This window comes from Pseudophryne corroboree, chromosome 11 (assembly GCF_028390025.1).
Source record: "Pseudophryne corroboree isolate aPseCor3 chromosome 11, aPseCor3.hap2, whole genome shotgun sequence".
Lineage (NCBI taxonomy): Eukaryota > Metazoa > Chordata > Amphibia > Anura > Myobatrachidae > Pseudophryne > Pseudophryne corroboree.
The window spans coordinates 17,067,637-17,091,434 of record NC_086454.1 but is presented as its reverse complement, the minus strand read 5'-3'; the positions used below and the strand labels follow the sequence as shown (position 1 = coordinate 17,091,434).

Below are 23,798 nucleotides of genomic sequence, written 5' to 3'. Positions count from 1 at the left end.
ACCATGGGGAATAGCGGCTCCGCAGGAGACTGGGCACAAAAGTAAAGCTTTAGGACTACCTGGTGTGCACTGGCTCCTCCCCCTATGACCCTCCTCCAAGCCTCAGTTAGGATACTGTGCCCGGACGAGCGTACACAATAAGGAAGGATTTATGAATCCCGGGTAAGACTCATACCAGCCACACCAATCACACCGTACAACCTGTGATCTGAACCCAGTTAACAGCATGATAACAGAGGAGCCTCTCGATAGATGGCTCACAACAACAATAACCCGATTTAGTTAACAATAACTATGTACAAGTATTGCAGACAATCCGCACTTGGGATGGGCGCCCAGCATCCACTACGGACTACGAGAAATAGAATTATCGGTAAGTAAATTCTTATTTTCTCTGACGTCCTAGTGGATGCTGGGAACTCCGTAAGGACCATGGGGATTATACCAAAGCTCCCAAACGGGCGGGAGAGTGCGGATGACTCTGCAGCACCGAATGAGAGAACTCCAGGTCCTCCTCAGCCAGGGTATCAATTTTGTAGAATTTTGCAAACGTGTTTGCCCCCTGACCAAGTAGCTGCTCGGCAAAGTTGTAAAGCAGAGACCCCTCGGGCAGCCGCCCAAGATGAGCCCACCTTCCTTGTGGAATGGGCTTTTACAGATTTTGGCTGTGGCAGGCCTGCCACAGAATGTGCAAGCTGAATTGTATTACAAATCCAACGAGCAATAGTCTGCTTAGAAGCAGGAGCACCCAACTTGTTGGGTGCATACAGGATAAACAGCGAGTCAGCTTTTCTGACTCCAGCCGTCCTGGAAACATATATTTTCAGGGCCCTGACTATGTCCAACAACTTGGAGTCCTCCAAGTCACTAGTAGCCGCAGGTACCACAATAGGTTGGTTCAGATGAAACGCTGAAAACCACCTTAGGGAGAAAATGAGGACGAGTCCTCAATTCCGCCCTGTCTGAATGGAAAATCAGATAAGGGCTTTTACAGGATAAAGCCGCCAATTCTGACACGCGCCCTGGCGGAGGCCAGGGCCAACAGCATGACCACTTTCTTTTTTCCATGTGAGATATTTTAACTCCACAGATTCAAGTGGTTCAAACCATTGTGACTTTAGGAACCCCAAAACTACATTGAGATCCCAAGGTGCCACTGGAGGCACAAAAAGGAGGCTGTATATGCAGTACCCCCTTTTACAACCGTCTGAACTTCAGGAACTGAAGCTAGTTCTTTCTGGAAGAAAATTGACAGGGACGAAATTTGAACCTTAATGGACCCCAATTTTAGGCCCATAGACACTCCTGTTTGCAGGAAATGCAGGAATCGACCTAGTTGAAATTCCTCCATCGGGGCCTTACTGGCCTCGCACCACGCAACATATTTTCGCCAAATGCGGTGATAATGCTTTGCGGTTACATCCTTCCTGGCCAGAGGCGTATCTAGCACGGGGCGAGCAGGGCACGTGCCCTGGGCGCCATGGCAGCCCCAACAGAGGGGGGCGCCACCGGCACGGCCCACTCGCCCCATGCTTCAGGGATTCCGCCGGCGCTACCCGCGGCGCTTTCCCTGTCTCCCCGGCTGCTGTGCCTGTCACAACAGACAGGCAGCGGCAGCCAGTAGCCTCCCCCTACTCCCCTCGACCTCGGGGGGGGGGTGGCGTGCGTGCGGCCCCTGCCCTCAGCCCTGACAGCAGTGATTGGCGTGCAGGTGAGCGGGAAGGGGGTGCGGGACATTTTTTTTTGTGTGTGTGTGTTAAGTGTGTGTGTGTCGGACAGTGTGCGTGTGTGTTGTGTGTGGGACATTGTGTGTGTGTGGGACAGTGTGAGTGTTAATTGTGTGTGTGGGACAGTTTGAGTGTGTGTAAATTGTGTGTGTGACTGCGTGTGTGTGTGTGTGGGACAGTGTGCGTGTGTTAATGGTGTGTGTGTGTGTGTGTGTGACAGTGTGAGTGTGTTAATTGTGTGTGTGGGACAGTGCGTGTTTGTTAATTGTGTGTGTGTGTGTGTGTGTGTGTTAATTGTGTGTGTGTGTGGGACAGTGTGAGTGTGTTAATTGTGTGTGTGTGGGAAAGTGCGTGTTTGTTAATTGTGTGTGGGACAGTGTGCGTGTGTGTTATTTGTGTGTGTGGGACAGTGTGCGTGCGTGTTAATTGTGTGTGGGACAGTGTGCGTGTGTTAATTGTGTGTGTGTGTGTTAATTGTCCCGGCGGTTATTGGCGTCTGTAGTGTGCGCCCCATCCTCCTCCGCTGCCGCTGACAGGAGCGGCAATGTGCGGCTCTCCCCCTCCTCCGCCGGCTCCGTCCTCCCGTCGTGGCCCTGCAGTGTGTGCCGGTCTCCCCAGCAGCAGGTTAGTCTCTCCCTCCCCCCCCCCCCCCCCCCCCCCCCTCCCTCCCTCTCTCCCTCCCTCTCTCTCTCCTCCTGTGGATTGCAGTTTGTAAGTATCATTTTAATTTTTACAGGTACCCCTATTGGATTCTACTGGACAAGTGGACGTGACCGGCGTGGGATGTAGGTAAGTAATCTGTCTCTCATTTTTACAGGTACCCCTATTAAATTCTACTGGACAAGTGGACGTGACCGGCGTGGGATGTAGGTAAGTAATGTGTCTCTCATTTTTACAGCTACCCCTATTGGATTCTACTGGACAAGTGGACGTGACCGGCGTGGGATATAGGTAAGTATGTGTGAGTGTCAGTGTGCTTTAATAAATTTTTACTGTCACGGTGTGTGAGTTGTTTTTATTTGGGTATTTTTTCTGTTGTAGAACTACAGGTACCGGCGGGCCCGTTATTTCCCTGCATGTTGGTACTTGAGGTTCTCCAAGTACCAGCAAGCGGGGAGGCTTTCTGAGCCTTGTAGTTCCACAACAAAAAACAATATTCTTTTTTTACTTACATGACTATCAGCCTCCCATCCACAGCCCACGGATGGGGGGGACAGCCTCAGGCTTCACCCCTGGCCCTTGGGTGCCTGGAGGGGGGGTGACCCCTTGATTTAAGGGGTCCCCACTCCTCCAGGGAACCCCGGCCAGTGGTGACTAGTTGGGGGGGTAATGCCACGGCCGCAGGGACCTACATAAATGTGTCCCCTGGCTGTGGCATTATGTCCCTGGCTAGTGGAGCCCGGTGCTGGTTTTAAAAATACGGGGGGACCCCTACATCTTTTGTCCCCCGTATTTTTGGAACCAGGACTGGACTAAGAGCCCGATGCTGGTTGTCTAAATACGGGGAACCCCTGTCCAATTTTTTCCCAGTATTTAAACAACCAGAACCGGCTCAAAGAGCCCGAGGCTGGTTATACTTAGGAGGGGGACCTCACGCAGTTTTTTTTTACATTTTTAACCCATTCAGACCCTTCTCCATTAAGTTAATGGAAACCCTGGACAACAAAATTGCATTCATGTCCTCCTCCCGCTCCCTTCCCAGTCCCAAACACTGATTATTATTTTTTTCTATAAAAATGTACAATATATCATAAGTATGATGAGCAGGCATGCAGCGGGCATTGGCGACTTTGGACTGAGTTGCAAATTAGTGGCGGAGGGCTGGGTCAGTTGATGGTGGGCGAGTTTGTAAGCCATTGGTGGTGGCAGCGGGCATCGGCTCAGAGGCAGTGGTGGGCATTGGCTCGGTGGCGGTAGGGTTCATCGACAGGATTCGGCGGACATTATGGCTGTAGTGCCTCACCGCACGCCACTGACCTCACCGCACGCCACTGGTGTGTGGGACAGTGTGCGTGTGTGTTAATTGTGTGTGTGGGACAGTGTGAGTGTGTGTTAATTGTGTGTGTGTGTGGAACAGTGTCAGTGTGTGTAAATTTTTGCAGTCCAGTGTGTGTGTGGGGGAGAGGAAAGTATGAGAATGTGTGTGTGTGTGTAGTCTGAGTGGGTGTGTGTAGGATTTGGGGGTGGCCAGTCTGTGTGTGTGTAATCAGTGTGTGTGGGATGTACTAATGGCCATTTACCGAAGAGAGATATGTATTAAACCACGGGCACTGAGATGCCCTTCTCACTCACCATCCAGCTGGGTGGGCGAGCCGGGCGGGTGGAAAGCCAGCAGCAGGGGCAGCATGCCGGATATCAGCAGCCGAGGGTGGGGGCTGTAATGCACATGCGGAGCCCAAAGCCGGAGATCAGCAGCATGCTGACCGGCAATAAGCAGCTTCTGCTTCCGCGTTCAACATGCTGCTGATCTCCGGCTTTGGGCTACGCAGGGTTCGGGGGATGGGTGTCCTCTGCCGGTGTACTGCAGCTCCGGGGGTGCGGGCTCCGGAGGCTTTCAGCACTGTTGAATATCCAGCTGCCTCAAGTATGTACAGCCCGCACCCTCTGCTGCTGATATCCGGCATGCTGCTGCTGGCTGTCCCCCCGCCCGGCTCGGCCACACAGCTGTATGGTGAGAAGGGCATCTCAGTTCCTGAGGTTTAACACATATGCCTCAGAAAATGGCCTCTGCGGTAAACGATACTAATGCTTACCGTGACAGTAACAGCGGGGAGGAAGGCGCACATCGGGATCCTGCAGCATGAAACAAGAACCCCTTCGGAGCGCAGCAGACCACACTGAAAAGGGTGCATACCCGGTGCGGTGCTCTGCATCCCGGGTGGTGCCGAAGATGTGGAGTGTCGGAGGTGGCAGAAGCGCCGCAGCTTGGGGTGAGAAACCGCTGCAGCCCTTCCGCTGCTAAACTCTGCAATTAGTCTATTAAGGGGGTGGGCTCCCCTCATCATAGTGCCCCACAGGCCATGTTAATTCTGGGGGTAGGATCCCCTAACTCTATAATGGGAATTTTGGCTCATATCATGTGCTGTAACGTGAATTTTGGCTAATACCGTGTGCTATAATGTGAATTTCGGCTCATACTATGTGGGGTAATGTGAATTTTGGCTCATTCCGTGTGCTGTAATGTGAATTTCGGCTCATACCGTGTGCTGTAATGTGAATTTCTGCTCATACCATGTGGGGAAATGTGAATTTTGGCTCATACCATGTGGAGTAATGTGAATTTTGGCTCATACCGTGTGCTATAATGTGAATTTCGGCTCATACCGTGTGCTATAATGTGAATTTTGGCTCATACCATGTGGGGTAATGTGAATTTCGGCTCATACTGTGTGCTATAATGTGAATTTCGGCTCATGCCGTGTGGGGCAATGTGAATTTCGGCTCATACTGTGTGCTATAATGTGAATTTCGGCTCATACCGTGTGCTATAATGTGAAAGGGGCACCAGTACTAGATAGTATAAGGGGTCCTACTACACTGAAGGACACGCCCCTTTTGAGTGACCACACCCCTTTTTCGGCGCGCGCATAATTGCTATCTGCACTCTTTCATTCCACCTTCAAAAATTCAACTTCGACCACCGCACCTACATACACATACATACACACACACCCTGACATCTTTATATGCAGTGACACCGGTGGCGTCTGCACATACTTTCCTTTTGTATTTTGTTTTTTATCATCATTTTATTAATTTATTATTTTTATTAAGAAAAATTTATTTTATTTTTTTTTTTGGGGGGGGGGGGGGGGGCGCCATTATTGATCTTGCCCTGGGCTCCAAAAACCCTAGTTACGCCTCTGTTCCTGGCTTTGATCAGGGTAGGGATGACTTCATCCGGAATGCCTTTTTTCTTCAGGATCCGGCGTTCAACCGCCCTGCCGTCAAACGCAGCCGCGGTAAGTCTTGGAATAGACAGGGTCCTTGCTGGAGCAGGTCCCTTCTTAGAGGTAGAGGCCACGGGTCCTCCGTGAGCATCTCTTGAAGTTCCGGGTACCAAGTCCTTCTTGGCCAATCCGGAGCCACGAGTATATTCTTACTCCCCTCCGTCTTATAATTCTCAGTACTTTTGGTAAGAGAGGAAGAGGAGGGAACACATACACTGACTGGAACACCCACGGTGTTACCAGCGCGTCCACAGCTATTGCCTGAGGGTCTCTTGACCTGGCGCAATACCTGTCCAATTTTTTGTTTAGGCGGGACGCCATCATGTCCACCTTTGGTTTTTCCCAACGGTTTACAATCATGTGGAAGACTTCTGCTGAGGAAGTCTGTTTCCCAGTTGTTCACTCCCGGAATGAACACTGCTGATAATGCTATCCCATGATTTTCCGCCCAGCGAAAAATCCTTGCAGATTCTGCCATTTCCCTCCTGCTTCTTGTGCCGCCCTGTCTGTCTACGTGGGCGACTGCCGTGATGTTGTCCGACTGGATCAGCACCGGCTGACCTTAAAGCAGAGGTTTTGCTTGGCTTAGGGCATTGTAAATGGCCCTTAGCTCCAAGATATTAATGTGAAGTGATGTCTCCAGGCTTGACCACAAGCCCTGGAAATTTCTTCCCTGTGTGACTGCTCCCCAGCCTCGCAGGCTGGCATCCGTGGTCACCAGGACCCAGTCCTGAATGCCGAATCTGCGCCCTCTAGAAGATGAGCACTCTGCAACCACCACAGAAGAGACACCCTTGTCTTTGGTGACAGGGTTATCCGCTGATGCATCTGAAGATGCGATCCGGACCATTTTTCCAGCAGGTCCCACTGGAAAGTTCTTGCGTGGAATCTGCCGAATGGAATTGCTTCCTAGGAAGCCACCATTTTTCCCAGGACCCTTGTGCACTGATGCACTGACACTTGGCCTGGTTTTAGGAGGTTTCTGACTAGTTCGGATAACTCCCTGGCTTTCTCCTCCTGGAGAAACACCTTTTTCTGGACTGTGTCCAGGATCATCCTTAGGAATAGAAGACGTGTCGTCGGGATCAGCTGCGATTTTGGAATATTAAGAATCCAACCGTGCTGCCGCAACACTACTTGAGATAGTGCTACCCCGACTACCAACTGTTCCCTGGATCTTGCCCTTATCCGGAGATCGTCCAAGTAAGGGATAATTAAAACTCCCTTCCTTCGAAGGAGTATCATCATTTCGGCCATTACCTTGGTAAAGACCCGAGGTGCCGTGGACAATCCAAACGGCAGCGTCTGAAACTGATAATGACAGTTTTGTACTACAAACCTGAGGTACCCTTGGTGAGAAGGGTAGATTGGGACGTGGAGATAAGCATCTTTGATGTCCAGAGACACTATATAGTCCCCTTCTTCCAGGTTTGCTATCACTGCACGCTGAAATTTTTGAGACGGGCACCCTGAGTCCGCTTGTAAAGTCCCAGCGTCATGCTGAGGACTTGGCAGAAAACGGGAGAGGGCTTCTGTTCCTGGGAACTGGCTGTTTGCTGCAGCCTTTTTGTTAGACCTACCCCAAATAACTCCTCCCTTTTATAAGGCGATACTTCAATATGCCTTTTGGAATCAGCATCACCTGACCACTGTCTTGTCCATAACCCTCTCAGGCAGAAATGGACAGCGCACTTACTCTTGATGCCAGTCGGCAAATATCCCTCTGTGCATCACGCATATATAGAACTGCATCTTTAGTCAGTAATATACTGTCCCTATCTAGGGTATCAATATTGTCAGTCAGGGAATCCGACCAAGCCACCCCAGCACTGCACATCCAGGCTGAGGCGATTGCTGGTCGTAGTATCACACCCGTGTGAGTGTATATACATTTTACTGCTTTCTGTCAGCAGGTTCCTTAAGGGCGGCCGTGCCTTTAGACAAGCGTGTTAGCGCTTTATTCACCCTAGGGGGTGTTTCCCAACGTGCCCTATCCTCTGGCGGGAAGGGGTATGATGCTAATAACTTTTTAGGAATTAACAGTTTTTATCGGGGGAAACCCACGCATCACACACTTTATTTAATTCCTCAGATGCAGGAAAAACTACAGGCAGTTTTTTCTCACCCAACATAATACCCTTTTTAGTGGTACTGGTATTATCAGAAATGTGTAAAAACATTTTCCATAGCCTCAATCATGTAACGTGTGGCCCTACTGGAAGTCACATTCGTCTCTTAATCGTCGACACTGGAGTCAGTATCCGTGTCGGCGTCTGTATCTGCCATCTACGGTAACGGGCGTTTTAGAGCCCCTGATGGCTTTTGAGACCCCTGGACAGGCACAGGCTGAGTCGCCGGCTGTCTCATGTCATCAATCTTTTGTAAAGAGCTGACACTGTCACATATTCCTTCCATAAGCTCAACCACTCAGGTGTCGACTCCCTAGGGGGTGACATCTCCATTACAGGCCATTGCTCCGTCTCCACACCATTTTCCTCCTCATACATGTCGACACAACGTACCGACACACAGCACACACACAGGGAATGCTCTGATAGAGGACAGGACCCCACTAGCCCTTTGGGGAGACAGAGGGAGAGTATGCCAGCACACACCAGAGCGCTATATATATATACAGGGATAACCTTATATAATAAGATTTTACTTACCGATAAATCTATTTCTCGTAGTCCGTAGTGGATGCTGGGACTCCGTAAGGACCATGGGGAATAGCGGCTCCGCAGGAGACAGGGCGCAAGAATAAAAGCTTTAGGATCAGGTGGTGTGCACTGGCTCCTCCCCCTATGACCCTCCTCCAAGCCTCAGTTAGGATACTGTGCCCGGACGAGCGTACATAATAAGGAAGGATATTGAATCCCGGGTAAGACTCATACCAGCCACACCAATCACACCGTACAACTCGTGATCTGAACCCAGTTAACAGTATGATAAAACGAAAAGGAGCCTCTGAAAAGATGGCTCACAACAATAATAACCCGAATTTTTGTAACAATAACTATATACAAGTATTGCAGACAATCCGCACTTGGGATGGGCGCCCAGCATCCACTACGGACTACGAGAAATAGATTTATCGGTAAGTAAAATCTTATTTTCTCTGACGTCCTAGTGGATGCTTGGACTCCGTAAGGACCATGGGGATTATACCAAAGCTCCAAAACGGGCGGGAGAGTGCGGATGACTCTGCAGCACCGAATGAGAGAACTCCAGGTCCTCCTCAGCCAGGGTATCAAATTTGTAGAATTTAGCAAACGTGTTTGCCCCTGACCAAGTAGCTGCTCGGCAAAGTTGTAAAGCCGAGACCCCTCGGGCAGCCGCCCAAGATGAGCCCACCTTCCTAGTGGAATGGGCTTTTACAGATTTTGGCTGTGGCAGGCCTGCCACAGAATGTGCAAGCTGAATTGTACTACAAATCCAACGAGCAATCGTCTGCTTAGAAGCAGGAGCACCCAGCTTGTTGGGTGCATACAGGATAAACAGCGAGTCAGATTTCCTGACTCCAGCCGTCCTGGAAACATATATTTTCAGGGCCCTGACAACGTCAAGCAACTTGGAGTCCTCCAAGTCCCTAGTAGCCGCAGGTACCACAATAGGTTGGTTCATGTGAAATGCAGAAACCACCTTAGGTAGAAATTGAGGACGAGTCCTCAATTCTGCCCTGTCAGAATGAAAAATTAAGTAAGATATTTTAAGTCCACAGTGGTGAGTGGTTCAAACCAATGTGACTTTAGGAAACTCAACACAACATTGAGATCCCAAGGTGCCACTGGAGGCACAAAAGGAGGCTGTATATGCAGTACCCCTTTTACAAATGTCTGAACTTCAGGCACTGAAGCCAGTTCTTTCTGGAAGAAAATCGACAGGGCCGAAATTTGAACCTTAATGGACCCTAATTTTAGGCCCATAGATAGTCCTGTTTGCAGGAAATGGAGGAAACGACCCAGTTGAAATTCCTCTGTAGGGGCCTTCTTGGCCTCACACCACGCAACATATTTTCGCCAAATGCGGTGATAATGTTTTGCAGTTACGTCCTTCCTGGCCTTGACCAGGGTAGGGATGACTTCATCTGGAATGCCTTTTTCCCTCAGGATCCGGCGTTCAACCGCCATGCCGTCAAACGCAGCCGCGGTAAGTCTTGGAACAGACAAGGCCCCTGCTGGAGCAGGTCCTTTCTCAGAGGTAGAGGCCACGGTTCGTCCGTGAGCATCTCTTGAAGTTCCGGGTACCAAGTCCTTCTTGGCCAATCCGGAACCACGAGTATAGTTCTTACTCCTCTCCTTCTTTCTCAGTACTTTTGGTATGAGAGGCAGAGGAGGGAACACATACACTGACTGGTACACCCACGGCGTTACCAGAGCGTCCACCGCTATTGCCTGAGGGTCCCTTGACCTGGCGCAATATCCGTCTAGTTTTTTGTTTAGACGGGACGCCATCATGTCCACCTTTGGTTCTTCCCAACGGTTTACTATCAGGTGGAAGACTTCTGGGTGAAGTCCCCACTCTCCCGGGTGGAGGTCGTGTCTGCTGAGGAAGTCTGCTTCCCAGTTGTCCACTCCCGGAATGAACACTGCTGACAGTGCTATCACATGATTTTCCGCCCAGCGAAGAATCCTTGCAGCTTCTGTCATTGCCCTCCTGCTTCTCGTGCCGCCCTGTCTGTTTACGTGGGCGACTGACGTGATGTTGTCCGATTGGATCAATACCGCCTGACCCTGAAGCAGGGGTTTCGCTTGACTTAGGGCATTGTAAATGGCCCTTAGTTCCAGAATGTTTATATGAAGAGATGTTTCCATGCTTGACCACAAGCCCTGGAAATTTCTTCCCTGTGTGACTGCTCCCCAGCCTCTCAGGCTTGCATCCGTGGTCACCAGGATCCAATCCTGAATGCCAAATCTGCGGCCCTCTAGTAGATGAGCACTCTGCAGCCACCACAGAAGAGACACCCTTGTCCTTGGCGACAGGGTTATCCGCTGATGCATCTGAAGATGCGATCCGGACCATTTGTCCAGTAGAGCCCACTGAAAAGTTCTTGCATGGAATCTTCCGAATGGAATCGCTTCGTAAGAAGCCACCATTTTTCCCAGGACCCTCGTGCACTGATGCACTGACACCTGGCCTGGTTTTAGGAGGTTCCTGACTAGCTCGGATAACTCCCTGGCCTTCTCCTCCGGGAGAAACACCTTCTTCTGGACTGTGTCCAGAATCATTCCTAGGAACAGTAGACGTGTCGTTTGAATCAGCTGCGATTTTGGAATATTTAGGATCCACCCGTGCTGACGTAACACTACCTGAGATAGTGCTACTCCGACTTCTAACTGTTCCCTGGACCTTGCCCTTATCAGGAGATCGTCCAAGTAAGGGATAATTAAGATGCCTTTGTACTACAAACCTGAGGTACCCTTGGTGAGAAGGGTAGATTGGGACGTGGAGATAAGCATCTTTGATGTCCAGAGACACCATATAGTCCCCTTCTTCCAGGTTTGCTATCACCGCTCTGAGTGACTCCATCTTGAATTTGAACCTTTTTATGTAAGTGTTCAAGGATTTCAGATTTAAAATTGGTCTCACCGAGCCGTCCGGCTTCGGTACCACAAACAGCGTGGAATAATACCCCTTTCCCTGTTGTAGGAGGGGTACCTTGATTATCACCTGCTGGGAATACAGCTTGTGAATGGCTTCCAAAACTGCCTCCCTGTCGGAGGGAGACTTTGGTAGAGCAGACTTCAGGAACCGGCGAGGGGGAAACGCCTCGAATTCCAGTTTGTACCCCTGCGATACTACCTGTAGAATCCAGGGGTCCACTTGCGAGTGAGCCCACTGCGCGTTGAAATTCTTGAGACGGGCCCCCACCATGTCTGAGTCTGCTTGTAAAGCCCCAGCGTCATGCTGAAGACTTGGCAGAAGCAGGGGAGGGCTTCTGCTCCTGGGAAGCGGCTGCATGGTGCAGTCTTTTTCCTCTTCCTCTGCCCCGGGGCAGAAAGGAGTGGCCTTTAGCTCGCTTGTACTTATGGGAACGAAAGGACTGAGTTTGAAAAGACGGTGTCTTTTTCTGCTGATGTGAAGTGACCTGGGGTAAAAAGGTGGACTTTCCAGCCGTTGCCGTGGCCACCAGGTCCGATAGACCAGCCCCAAATAACTCCTCCCCTTTATACGGCAATACTTCCATATGTCGTTTGGAATCCGCATCCCCTGACCACTGTCGCGTCCATAACGCTCTTCTGGCAGAAATGGACATAGCACTTACTCTTGATGCCAGGGTGCAAATATCCCTCTGTGCATCACGCATATATAGTAATGCATCCTTCAAATGCTCTATAGTTAACAATATATTGTCCCTATCCAGGGTATCAATATTTTCAGTCAGGGAATCCGACCACGCGACTCCAGCACTGCACATCCAGGCTGAAGCGATTGCTGGTCGCAGTATAACACCAGTATGTGTGTATATACTTTTTAGGATATTTTCCAGCCTTCTATCAGCTGGTTCTTTGAGGGTGGCCGTATCAGGAGACGGTAACGCTACTTGTTTAGATAAACGTGTGAGCGCCTTATCTACCCTAGGGGGTGTTTCCCAACGCGTCCTAACCTCTGACGGGAAAGGATATAGTGCCAATAATTTATTAGAAATTAGCAGTTTTTTGTCGGGGGAAACCCACGCTTTATCACACACCTCATTTAATTCATCTGACTCAGGAAAAACTATTGGTAGTTTTTTCACACCCCACATAATACCCTTCTTTGTGGTACTTGTAGTGTCAGAAATGTTCAATGCCTCCTTCATTGCCGTGATCATGTAACGTGTGGCCCTACTGGACATTACGTTTGTCTCCTCACCGTCGACACTAGACTCAGTATCTGTGTCTGGGTCTGTGTCGACCCACTGAGGTAACGGGCGTTTTAGGGCCCCTGACGGTGTCTGAGACGCCTGGACAGGCACTAATTGATTTGCCGGCTGTCTCATGTCGTCAGTTTTTTGCAAAGTGCTGACATTATCACTTAATTCTTTAAATACGATCATCCAGTCAGGTGTCGACTCCCTAGGGGGTGACATCACTAACCCAGGCAATTGCTCCGCCTCCACATCATTTTCCTCCTCATACATGTCGACACACACGTACCGACACACAGCACACACACCGGGAATGCTCTGATAGAGGACAGGACCCCACTAGCCCTTTGGAGAGACAGAGGGAGAGTCTGCCAGCACACACCAAGCGCTATATATATATATATATATATATATATATATATATATATATATATATATATATATATACACACACACAGGGATAACCTTATATAAGTGTTATTCCCTTATAGCTGCTGTTTATATTATTTTTAGCTGCCAATAGTGCCCCCCCCTTCTCTTTTTTACCCTGATTCTGTAGGAGGTCTGCAGGGGAGAGTCAGGGAGCCGTCCTTCCAGCGGAGCTGTGAGGGAAAATGGCGCTTGTGTGCTGAGGAGATAGGCTCCGCCCCTTCACGACGTCCTTATCTCCCGCTCTTTTCTGTAAAAATGGCAGGGGTTAAAATACATCCATATAGCCCAGGAGCTATATGTGATGTATACTTTTGCCAACCTAAGGTATTATCTGTTTATATTGCGTCTCAGGGCGCTCCCCCCCCAGCGCCCTGCACCCTCAGTGACCGGAGTGTGAAGTGTGCTGAGAGCAATGGCGCACAGCTGCGGTGCTGTGCGCTACCTTAGTCTGAAGACAGGACCGTCTTCTGCCGCCGATTTCACCAGACCTCTTCGCTCTTCTGGCTCTGTAAGGGGGCCGGCGGCGCGGCTCCGGGACCCATCCAGGCTGAACCTGTGATCGTCCCTCTGGAGCTAATGTCCAGTAGCCTAAGAAGCCCAATCCACTTTGCACGCAGGTGAGTTCGCTTCTTCTCCCCTTAGTCCCACGATGCAGTGAGCCTGTTGCCAGCAGGACTCACTGAAAATAAAAAACCTAAAATACACTTTTATTCTAAGCAGCTCAGGAGAGCCACCTAGCCTGCACCCTTCTCGTTCGGGCACAAAAATCTAACTGAGGCTTGGAGGAGGGTCATAGGGGGAGGAGCCAGTGCACACCACCTGATCCTAAAGCTTTTATTCTTGTGCCCTGTCTCCTGCGGAGCCGCTATTCCCCATGGTCCTTACGGAGTCCCAGCATCCACTAGGACGTCAGAGAAAAGTGTTTTTTCCCTTTACAGCTGCTGTTTTATTAATACTGCGCCTAATTAGTGCCCCCCTCTCTTTTTTAACCCTTTTCTGTAGTGTAGTAACTGCAGGGGAGAGCCAGGGAGCTTCCCTCCAACGGAGCTGTGAGAGAAAATGGCGCCAGTGTGCTGAGGAGATAGGCTCCGCCCCCTTCTCGGCGGCCTTTTCTCCCGCTTTTGGCGAGTTCTGGCAGGGGTTAAAATACATCCATATAGCCCTGGGGGTTATATGTGGTGTATTTATGCCAGCCAAGGTGTTTTACATTGCTGCTCAGGGCGCCCCCCCCCTAGCGCCCTGCACCCTCAGTGACCAGAGTGTGAAGTGTGCCTGAGTAACAATGGCGCACAGCTGCAGTGCTGTGCGCTACCTTGTTGAAGACTGATGTCTTCTGCCGCCAATTTTTCCGGACCTCTTCTCGCTTCTGGCTCTGTAAGGGGGCCGGCTGCGCGGCTCTGGGACCGAGCTCCGAGGCTGGGCCTGTGTTCGGTCCCTCTGGAGCTAATGGTGTCCAGTAGCCTAAGAAGCCCAATCCACTCTGCACGCAGGTGAGTTCGCTTCTTCTCCCCTTAGTCCCTTGATGCAGTGAGCCTGTTGCCAGCAGGTCTCACTGAAAATAAAAAACCTAAAACTAAACTTTCACTAAGAAGCTCAGGAGAGCCCCTAGTGTGCACCCTTCTCGGCCGGGCACAAAAATCTAACTGAGGCTTGGAGGAGGGTCATAGGGGGAGGAGCCAGTGCACACCAGGTAGTCCTAAAGCTTTACTTTTGTGCCCAGTCTCCTGCGGAGCCGCTATTCCCCATGGTCCTTACGGAGTTCCCAGCATCCACTAGGACGTCAGAGAAAAATATATCAAGGCTGAAAAGTTTCCCGATTGCTCTTTTAGTTTATACAAAAGAAATAAATTAAAAATGGACTTTCCCATAATTGTGCTGCGGCTAGGGGGCGCTGCGCAGACTTCTCAATCAGGCCATTAGTCACGGATAGTTAGCCAGATTTGCCATTTAATGTTGGACACACAGGGTCCGTTTCAGAATACCTTAAGCACTTTTTATTTTATTTTTTACGCTAAAAGGAGTTACGGCGCCCGTTCACCCTAGCTTGCCAATGTTTAGGACTGAACCGCTTAAGGGGTACAGTCGCAGTGCCGGTAATGGGGACCCACCATAGCCTTCCAGGCTTTACAGGGTCCCCTCCGCATGGAAGGATAATCGACGGCTGACGCACATGTAGGGAGGGGGAGGGAGCGGCAACAGGGACAGTTTCCCGAAATGGGAGTACCGAGGCGACGGCCTGTCTCTTCTGACGCAGATATAGTGGGGTCGCCCGTGAAGATGAGGCAGCCATAACCTTCGGGTTTAGTCAGATGGCCGATGATGGCGATAGTGATACGATGCTGCAGTTTTGGATGCACTGCTCGGATCTGGATTCCGGCGATGGGAGACTTTTGCCTTTACGCGCCTCTTGCGGCTTTAGCATGTTTTACTGTGCTTTTAACACACATCTCTGAATCAGATCGACGGGACAGGTTAGAAGAGGACTCTGCTCCCATTGCAGGGGCCAAACTGTAGGATTGTAATAATAATTTTATTTATATAGCGCTCTTTCTCCAGAAGGACGCAAGGCGCGTAACAGATACATAGCATAATATAGTAAAGAATATAATTAAGTTTTTCATAAAATACAGAAGCATGGAGATACTAAAGGGACATTATGAAAATGCTGAGGAAACAGGAAAGTCTTGAGTCTACTTTTGAAGGATTCTATAGTTGTGGCCTCTCGCACTGTGCGGGGAAGTGAGTTCCATAGAGTCGGAGCCGCATGAATAAAAAGCTCCACCCCCAGATGAATTACGGGAGAATCTAGGTACTGCTAGAAGTCCTTCATCTACAGATCGCAGTAATCGAGTGGAGCAGTATGGGGTCAGAAGCTGTTTCAGGTACCTTGGGCCCTGGTCATGTAGGGCTTTGAAGCTCAGTAAGCCAATCGATGGTTCGCCATCTTACAGGCAGCCAGTGAAGGGAGTAGAGGATGGGTGTTATGTGGCTGGAACGGGGCTGGTTGGGTAATAGCCTGGCAGCTGTGTTTTGTACCGGCTGTAAGCGGTGTAATTCTTTTGCTGGGAGACCAAGGTAGAGGGCATTACAGTAGTCTAATCGAGATGATACAAATGCATGGATGATTTTTGGCAGATCATCTGAGGGAATTAAGTGCTTGATTCTGGATTATGTTCCTCAGGTGAAAGAATGAGGATTTGATTGTTGCTGATATCTGATGTTTAAGTGTCACCATCCAGGACAACGCCAAGATTCCGCACACGATCAGTGGTTTGTAATTACTGTACAGGGTAAAGCACATATGGAGCTTAGGAGCTACAGCCTATATTCTGCCTAAAGAAACCGTAACCCAACAAAAAGTGTCATTAGTTTTCTGGGATTCGGGAACTGGGGAATGTAGAAAGAATGTATGCAGAGTAGCCATGAAACACGGATTAGAGAACAAGGCTTACACCTCGAGGTGCCAGGAATGTGCAGAACGCAGAATAAGGTGGGAGTAGAACAACAATCGTCGGTCGTTAGAACCAACAGCTGTGCTGCCACAAGACAACCCTACTACTTTATTCTGTGCGTTATTTTGTGACTTTTGAGCTCAAATTCGACGAGTTTTTTCCCTGTAAAAAGGCCAAAAGTATTACTCAATGAGGGAACGTACAATAAAATATATTATGTCACACTTAGATGCTCAAAGTATCCATAGAATCATTTGGATTGACACTGTATTTGGCTAAGGACACTGGCATCGGCCTCCAAACCGTTATCTTCCGCACTTTACTGTTTATTTAAAATCAGATAGACTGGAATAAATGCCGCAGGGCCGCGCTCACATACGCGGCAGAGCCAATAAGCTACTTCTCTATGGCAAAGTAGCGAGGGCTGGGATCATAGTGACGCAGGCTGTATGGGATCGGGGGCAATGAGACTTGTCATGTTTTTCCCACTTACATATTTTGAACCATTAAAGCACACAGTCTTATGCGGAACACAGAATCTGCATAGCAAGACGTATTCAGGACACATACTAAAATCATCGTAATCCCCAATAACGGTGTCTCAGTAATACTATACAGACACATTATCTTCCCTGTCTGCTATACCGGCCTCTCCCTCCACATCTCATTACCTGTACCACCGCACACCCTATAACCTGTACCGCCCAACACGCACACCCTATAACCTGTACCGCCCAACACCGCACACCCTATAACCTGTACCGCCCAACACCGCACACCCTATAACCTGTACCGCCCAACACCGCACACCCTATAAACTGTACCGCCCAACACCACACACCCTATAACCTGTACCGCCCAACACCACACACCCTATAACCTGTACCGCCCAACACCGCACACCCTATAACCTGTACCGCCCAACACCACACACCCTATAACCTGTACCGCCCAACACCGCACACCCTATAAACTGTACCGCCCAACACCGCACCCCCTATAAACTGTACGCCCCAATAACCGTGTCTCAGTATTACTATACAGACACATTATCTTCCCTGTCTGCTATACCGGCCTCTCCCTCCACATCTCATTACCTGTACCGCCCAACACCACACACCCTATAACCTGTACCGCCCAACACCGCACACCCTATAACCTGTACCGCCCAACACCGCACACCTTATAACCTGTACCGCCCAACACCGCACACCCTATAACCTGTACCGCCCAACACCGCACACCCTGTAACCTGTACCGCCCAACACCGCACACCCTATAAACTGTACCGCCCAACACCGCACACCCTATAAACTGTACAGCCCAACACCGCACACCCTATAACCTGTACCACCCAACACCGCACACCCTATAACCTGTACCACCCAACACCGCACACCCTATAACCTGTACCACCCCCCCCAACACCACACACCCTATAACCTGTACCGCCCAACACCACACACCCTATAAACTGTACGCCCCAATAACGATTTTGCAGTAATACTATACAGACACTATCTTCCGTCTGCTATACCAGCCTTTTCCTTCACCTCATATCCTGTACTGCCCAACACCACACACCCTATAACCTGTATGCCACAACACCCTGTACACCCCAATAACACGCATCCAATAACCTGTACGCCCCAACATCCACCCAATAGCCTGTACACCCCAATAACACAAATCCAGTAACCTGTATGCCCCATTAACCTGTACGCCCCAAGACAGAACATCCAATAACCTTTACACCCCAATAAAAAACACACCCAATAACCTGTACCCCCAACACCGTACCCCCCATAATCTCTACACCCCAAAAACACATCCAATAACCTGTACCCCCATAACCTCTACACCACAAAAACACATCCAATAACCTGTACCCCCAACACCATACCCCCATTACCTCTACACCCCAATAACACATCCAATAACCTGTACGCCCCAACAACACACACCCAATAACCTGTACGCCCCAGCACCCTGTACGCTCCAATAACACACCCCAACACCCTGTACACCCCAATAACACAAACACGATTACCTGTACCCCATCACCACACATCTCATACTCTTCAAATATCTTTCACACCCGCGAATGTTGCCCCAACTTATCCCAGTGTCTCCCACTAGGTCTGCCCACATAGTATCTCCCCCACTCATTCCATACTCCCACTATGCCTCTCCCCCTTTCTAATGCCCACCCGCTTTCAACGGTCTCTTTCAGTCTCAAGACTCCCATTGTCCCACGGTCTCTCACTCCCAAAACCCCCAACAGTCTCTCTCTCTCAATCACTCGTCCGCCCCCTGCGTTCGATGGACTCTCACCCCTCCACGTTCCACAGTCTCTTACTCACTCTTCCCCACATCGCATTTCACGGTCTCACTCTCTCTCATGTGCCCCCCCCCCCCCACCATCCCTCTCTCCCCCCTCGACATTCCATCGCACCGCCCCACATTCAACAGTATCTCTAGCCGCCCAGGCGCTCCACAGTCCGGCTCTCCCTAGCCGCCCAGGCGCTCCACAGTCCGGCTCTCCCTAGCCGCCCAGGCGCTCCACAGTCCGGCTCTCCCTAGCCGCCCAGGGGCTCCACAGTCCGGCTCTCCCTAGCCGCCCAGGGGCTCCACAGTCCGGCTCTCCCTAGCCGCCCAGGCGCTCTCCACAGTCAGGCTCTCCCTATCCGCCCAGGGGCTCCACAGTCCGGCTCTCCCTAGCCGCCCAGGCGCTCTCCACAGTCCGGCTCTCCCTAGCCGCCCAGGCGCTCCACAGTCAGTCTCTCCACAGTCCGGCTCTCCCTAGCCGCTCCACAGTCAGTCTCTCCCTAGCCACCCAGGCGCTCTCCACAGTCCGGCTCTCCCTAGCCGCCCAGGCGCTCTCCACAGTCAGTCTCTCCCTATCCGCCCAGGCGCGCTCCACAGTCAGTCTCTCCCTATCCGCCCAGGCGCTCCACAGTCAGTCTCTCCCTATCCGCCCAGGCGCTCCACAGTCAGTCTCTCCCTATCCGCCCAGGCGCTCCACAGTCAGTCTCTCCCTATCCGCCCAGGCGCTCCACAGTCAGTCTCTCCCTATCCGCCCAGGCGCTCCACAGTCAGTCTCTCCCTATCCGCCCAGGCGCTCCACAGTCAGTCTCTCCCTATCCGCCCAGGCGCTCCAGTCAGTCTCTCCCTATCCGCCCAGGCGCTCCACAGTCAGTCTCTCCCTATCCGCCCAGGCGCTCCACAGTCAGTCTCTCCCTATCCGCCCAGGCGCTCCACAGTCAGTCTCTCCCTATCCGCCCAGGCGCTCCACAGTCAGTCTCTCCCTATCCGCCCAGGCGCTCCACAGTCAGTCTCTCCCTATCCGCCCAGGCGCTCCACAGTCAGTCTCTCCCTATCCGCCCAGGCGCTCCACAGTCAGTCTCTCCCTATCCAGCCAGGCGCTCCACAGTCAGTCTCTCCCTATCCGCCCAGGCGCTCCACAGTCAGTCTCTCCCTATCCGCCCAGGCGCTCCACAGTCAGTCTCTCCCTATCCGCCCAGGCGCTCCACAGTCAGTCTCTCCCTATCCAGCCAGGCGCTCCACAGTCCGTCTCTCCCTATCCGCCCAGGCGCTCCACAGTCCATCTCTCTATCCGCCCAGGAACTCCAAAGTCCTTCTCTCTCCCTATCCTCCCAAGCACTTCAAAGTCTGCCTCATTCTCCGCCCACCCATCAAATTCCATAGCCTCTCTCATCCTGGCCTCCCCCCCCGCAGCTCCACGTTCTCGCTCTCACACATGAACGAGCTGTCTCCCTCCCCACAGTCAGTCTCTGCACCCATGCTAGTCTGTCTCTCTCCTCCCACACACCCCAGTCTCTCTCTCCACCTGCACACCCCACAGTCTGTCTCTCTCCTCCCTCACACCCCGCAGTCTGTCTCTCTCCTCCCACACACCCCTGTGTCTCTCTCTCTCTACCCACACTCTCCAGTCTCTCTCTCTACCCACTCATCTGTCTCTCTCCACCCGCACACCCCGCAGTCTGTCGCTCTCTACCCACCCCACAGTCTCTCTCCACCCACACACCCCAGTCTGTCTGTCTCTCCCTCCACACACCCCAGTCTGTCTCTCTCCCTTCACCCACCCCACAGTCTGTCTGTGTCTGTCTCTCTCCCTCCAGCCACACACCCCACAGTCTGTCTGTCTCTCTCCCTCCACCAACCCCAGTCTGTCTCTCCCTCCAGCCACACACCCCACAGTCTGTCTGTCTGTCTCTCCCTCCAGCCACACACCCCACAGTCTGTCTGTCTGTCTCTCCCTCCAGCCACACACCCCACAGTCTGTCTGTCTGTCTCTCCCTCCAGCCACACACCCCACAGTCTGTCTGTCTGTCTCTCCCTCCAGCCACACACCCCACAGTCTGTCTGTCTGTCTCTCCCTCCAGCCACACACCCCACAGTCTGTCTGTCTGTCTCTCCCTCCAGCCACACACCCCACAGTCTGTCTGTCTGTCTCTCCCTCCAGCCACACACCCCACAGTCTGTCTGTCTGTCTCTCCCTCCAGCCACACACCCCACAGTCTGTCTGTCTGTCTCTCCCTCCAGCCACACACCCCACAGTCTGTCTGTCTGTCTCTCCCTCCAGCCACACACCCCACAGTCTGTCTGTCTGTCTCTCCCTCCAGCCACACACCCCACAGTCTGTCTGTCTGTCTCTCCCTCCAGCCACACACCCCACAGTCTGTCTGTCTGTCTCTCCCTCCAGCCACACACCCCACAGTCTGTCTGTCTGTCTCTCCCTCCAGCCACACACCCCACAGTCTGTCTGTCTGTCTCTCTCTCCAGCCACACACCCCACAGTCTGTCTGTCTGTCTCTCTCTCCAGCCACACACCCCACAGTCTGTCTGTCTGTCTCTCTCTCCAGCCACACACCCCACAGTCTGTCTGTCTGTCTCTCTCTCCAGCCACACACCCCACAGTCTGTCTGTCTGTCTCTCTCTCCAGCCACACACCCCACAGTCTGTCTGTCTGTCTCTCTCTCCAGCCACACACCCCACAGTCTGTCTGTCTGTCTCTCTCTCCAGCCACACACCCCACAGTCTGTCTGTCTGTCTCTCTCTCCAGCCACACACCCCACAGTCTGTCTGTCTGTCTCTCTCTCCAGCCACACACCCCACAGTCTGTCTGTCTGTCTCTCTCTCCAGCCACACACCCCACAGTCTGTCTGTCTGTCTCTCTCTCCAGCCACACACCCCACAGTCTGTCTGTCTGTCTCTCTCTCCAGCCACACACCCCACAGTCTGTCTGTCTGTCTCTCTCTCCAGCCACACACCCCACAGTCTGTCTGTCTGTCTCTCTCTCCAGCCACACACCCCACAGTCTGTCTGTCTGTCTCTCTCTCCAGCCACACACCCCACAGTCTGTCTGTCTGTCTCTCTCTCCAGCCACACACCCCACAGTCTGTCTGTCTGTCTCTCTCTCCAGCCACACACCCCACAGTCTGTCTGTCTGTCTCTCTCTCCAGCCACACACCCCACAGTCTGTCTGTCTGTCTCTCTCTCCAGCCACACACCCCACAGTCTGTCTGTCTGTCTCTCTCTCCAGCCACACACCCCACAGTCTGTCTGTCTGTCTCTCTCTCCAGCCACACACCCCACAGTCTGTCTGTCTGTCTCTCTCTCCAGCCACACACCCCACAGTCTGTCTGTCTGTCTCTCTCTCCAGCCACACACCCCACAGTCTGTCTGTCTGTCTCTCTCTCCAGCCACACACCCCACAGTCTGTCTGTCTGTCTCTCTCTCCAGCCACACACCCCACAGTCTGTCTGTCTGTCTCTCTCTCCAGCCACACACCCCACAGTCTGTCTGTCTGTCTCTCTCTCCAGCCACACACCCCACAGTCTGTCTGTCTGTCTCTCTCTCCAGCCACACACCCCACAGTCTGTCTGTCTGTCTCTCTCTCCAGCCACACACCCCACAGTCTGTCTGTCTGTCTCTCTCTCCAGCCACACACCCCACAGTCTGTCTGTCTGTCTCTCTCTCCAGCCACACACCCCACAGTCTGTCTGTCTGTCTCTCTCTCCAGCCACACACCCCACAGTCTGTCTGTCTGTCTCTCTCTCCAGCCACACACCCCACAGTCTGTCTGTCTGTCTCTCTCTCCAGCCACACACCCCACAGTCTGTCTGTCTGTCTCTCTCTCCAGCCACACACCCCACAGTCTGTCTGTCTGTCTCTCTCTCCAGCCACACACCCCACAGTCTGTCTGTCTGTCTCTCTCTCCAGCCACACACCCCACAGTCTGTCTGTCTGTCTCTCTCTCCAGCCACACACCCCACAGTCTGTCTGTCTGTCTCTCTCTCCAGCCACACACCCCACAGTCTGTCTGTCTGTCTCTCTCTCCAGCCACACACCCCACAGTCTGTCTGTCTCTCTCTCCAGCCACACACCCCACAGTCTGTCTGTCTGTCTCTCTCTCCAGCCACACACCCCACAGTCTGTCTGTCTCTCTCTCCAGCCACACACCCCACAGTCTGTCTGTCTCTCTCTCCAGCCACACACCCCACAGTCTGTCTGTCTCTCTCTCCAGCCACACACCCCACAGTCTGTCTGTCTCTCTCTCCAGCCACACACCCCACAGTCTGTGTCTCTCTCTCCAGCCACACACCCCACAGTCTGTCTGTCTCTCCAGCCACACACCCCACAGTCTGTCTGTCTCTCCAGCCACACACCCCACAGTCTGTCTGTCTCTCTCTCCAGCCACACACCCCACAGTCTGTCTGTCTCTCCAGCCACACACCCCACAGTCTGTCTGTCTCTCTCTCCAGCCACACACCCCACAGTCTGTCTGTCTCTCTCTCCAGCCACACACCCCACAGTCTGTCTGTCTCTCTCTCCAGCCACACACCCCACAGTCTGTCTGTCTCTCTCTCCAGCCACACACCCCACAGTCTGTCTGTCTCTCTCTCCAGCCACACACCCCACAGTCTGTCTGTCTCTCTCTCCAGCCACACACCCCACAGTCTGTCTCTCTCTCCAGCCACACACCCCACAGTCTGTCTCCCTCTCCAGCCACACACCCCACAGTCTGTCTCTCTCTCCAGCCACACACCCCACAGTCTGTCTCTCTCTCCAGCCACACACCCCACAGTCTGTCTCTCTCTCCAGCCACACACCCCACAGTCTGTCTCTCTCTCCAGCCACACACCCCACAGTCTGTCTCTCTCTCCAGCCACACACCCCACAGTCTGTCTCTCTCTCCAGCCACACACCCCAGTCTGTCTCTCTCTCCAGCCACACACCCCACAGTCTGTCTCTCCCTCCAGCCACACACCCCACAGTCTGTCTGTCTGTCTCTCCCTCCAGCCACACACCCCACAGTCTGTCTCTCTCCCCCTCCACCCACACACCCCAGTCTCTCACCACT

At 52.1% G+C, this 23,798-nt stretch overlaps 1 protein-coding gene across 1 annotated transcript in view; it reads right to left on the bottom strand.

Moving 5' to 3' along the window:
* Positions 1-23,798, bottom strand: part of HSD17B12 (hydroxysteroid 17-beta dehydrogenase 12) — a 158,515-nt gene that overhangs the window by 134,463 nt on the left and 254 nt on the right. The window lies entirely within an intron of this gene.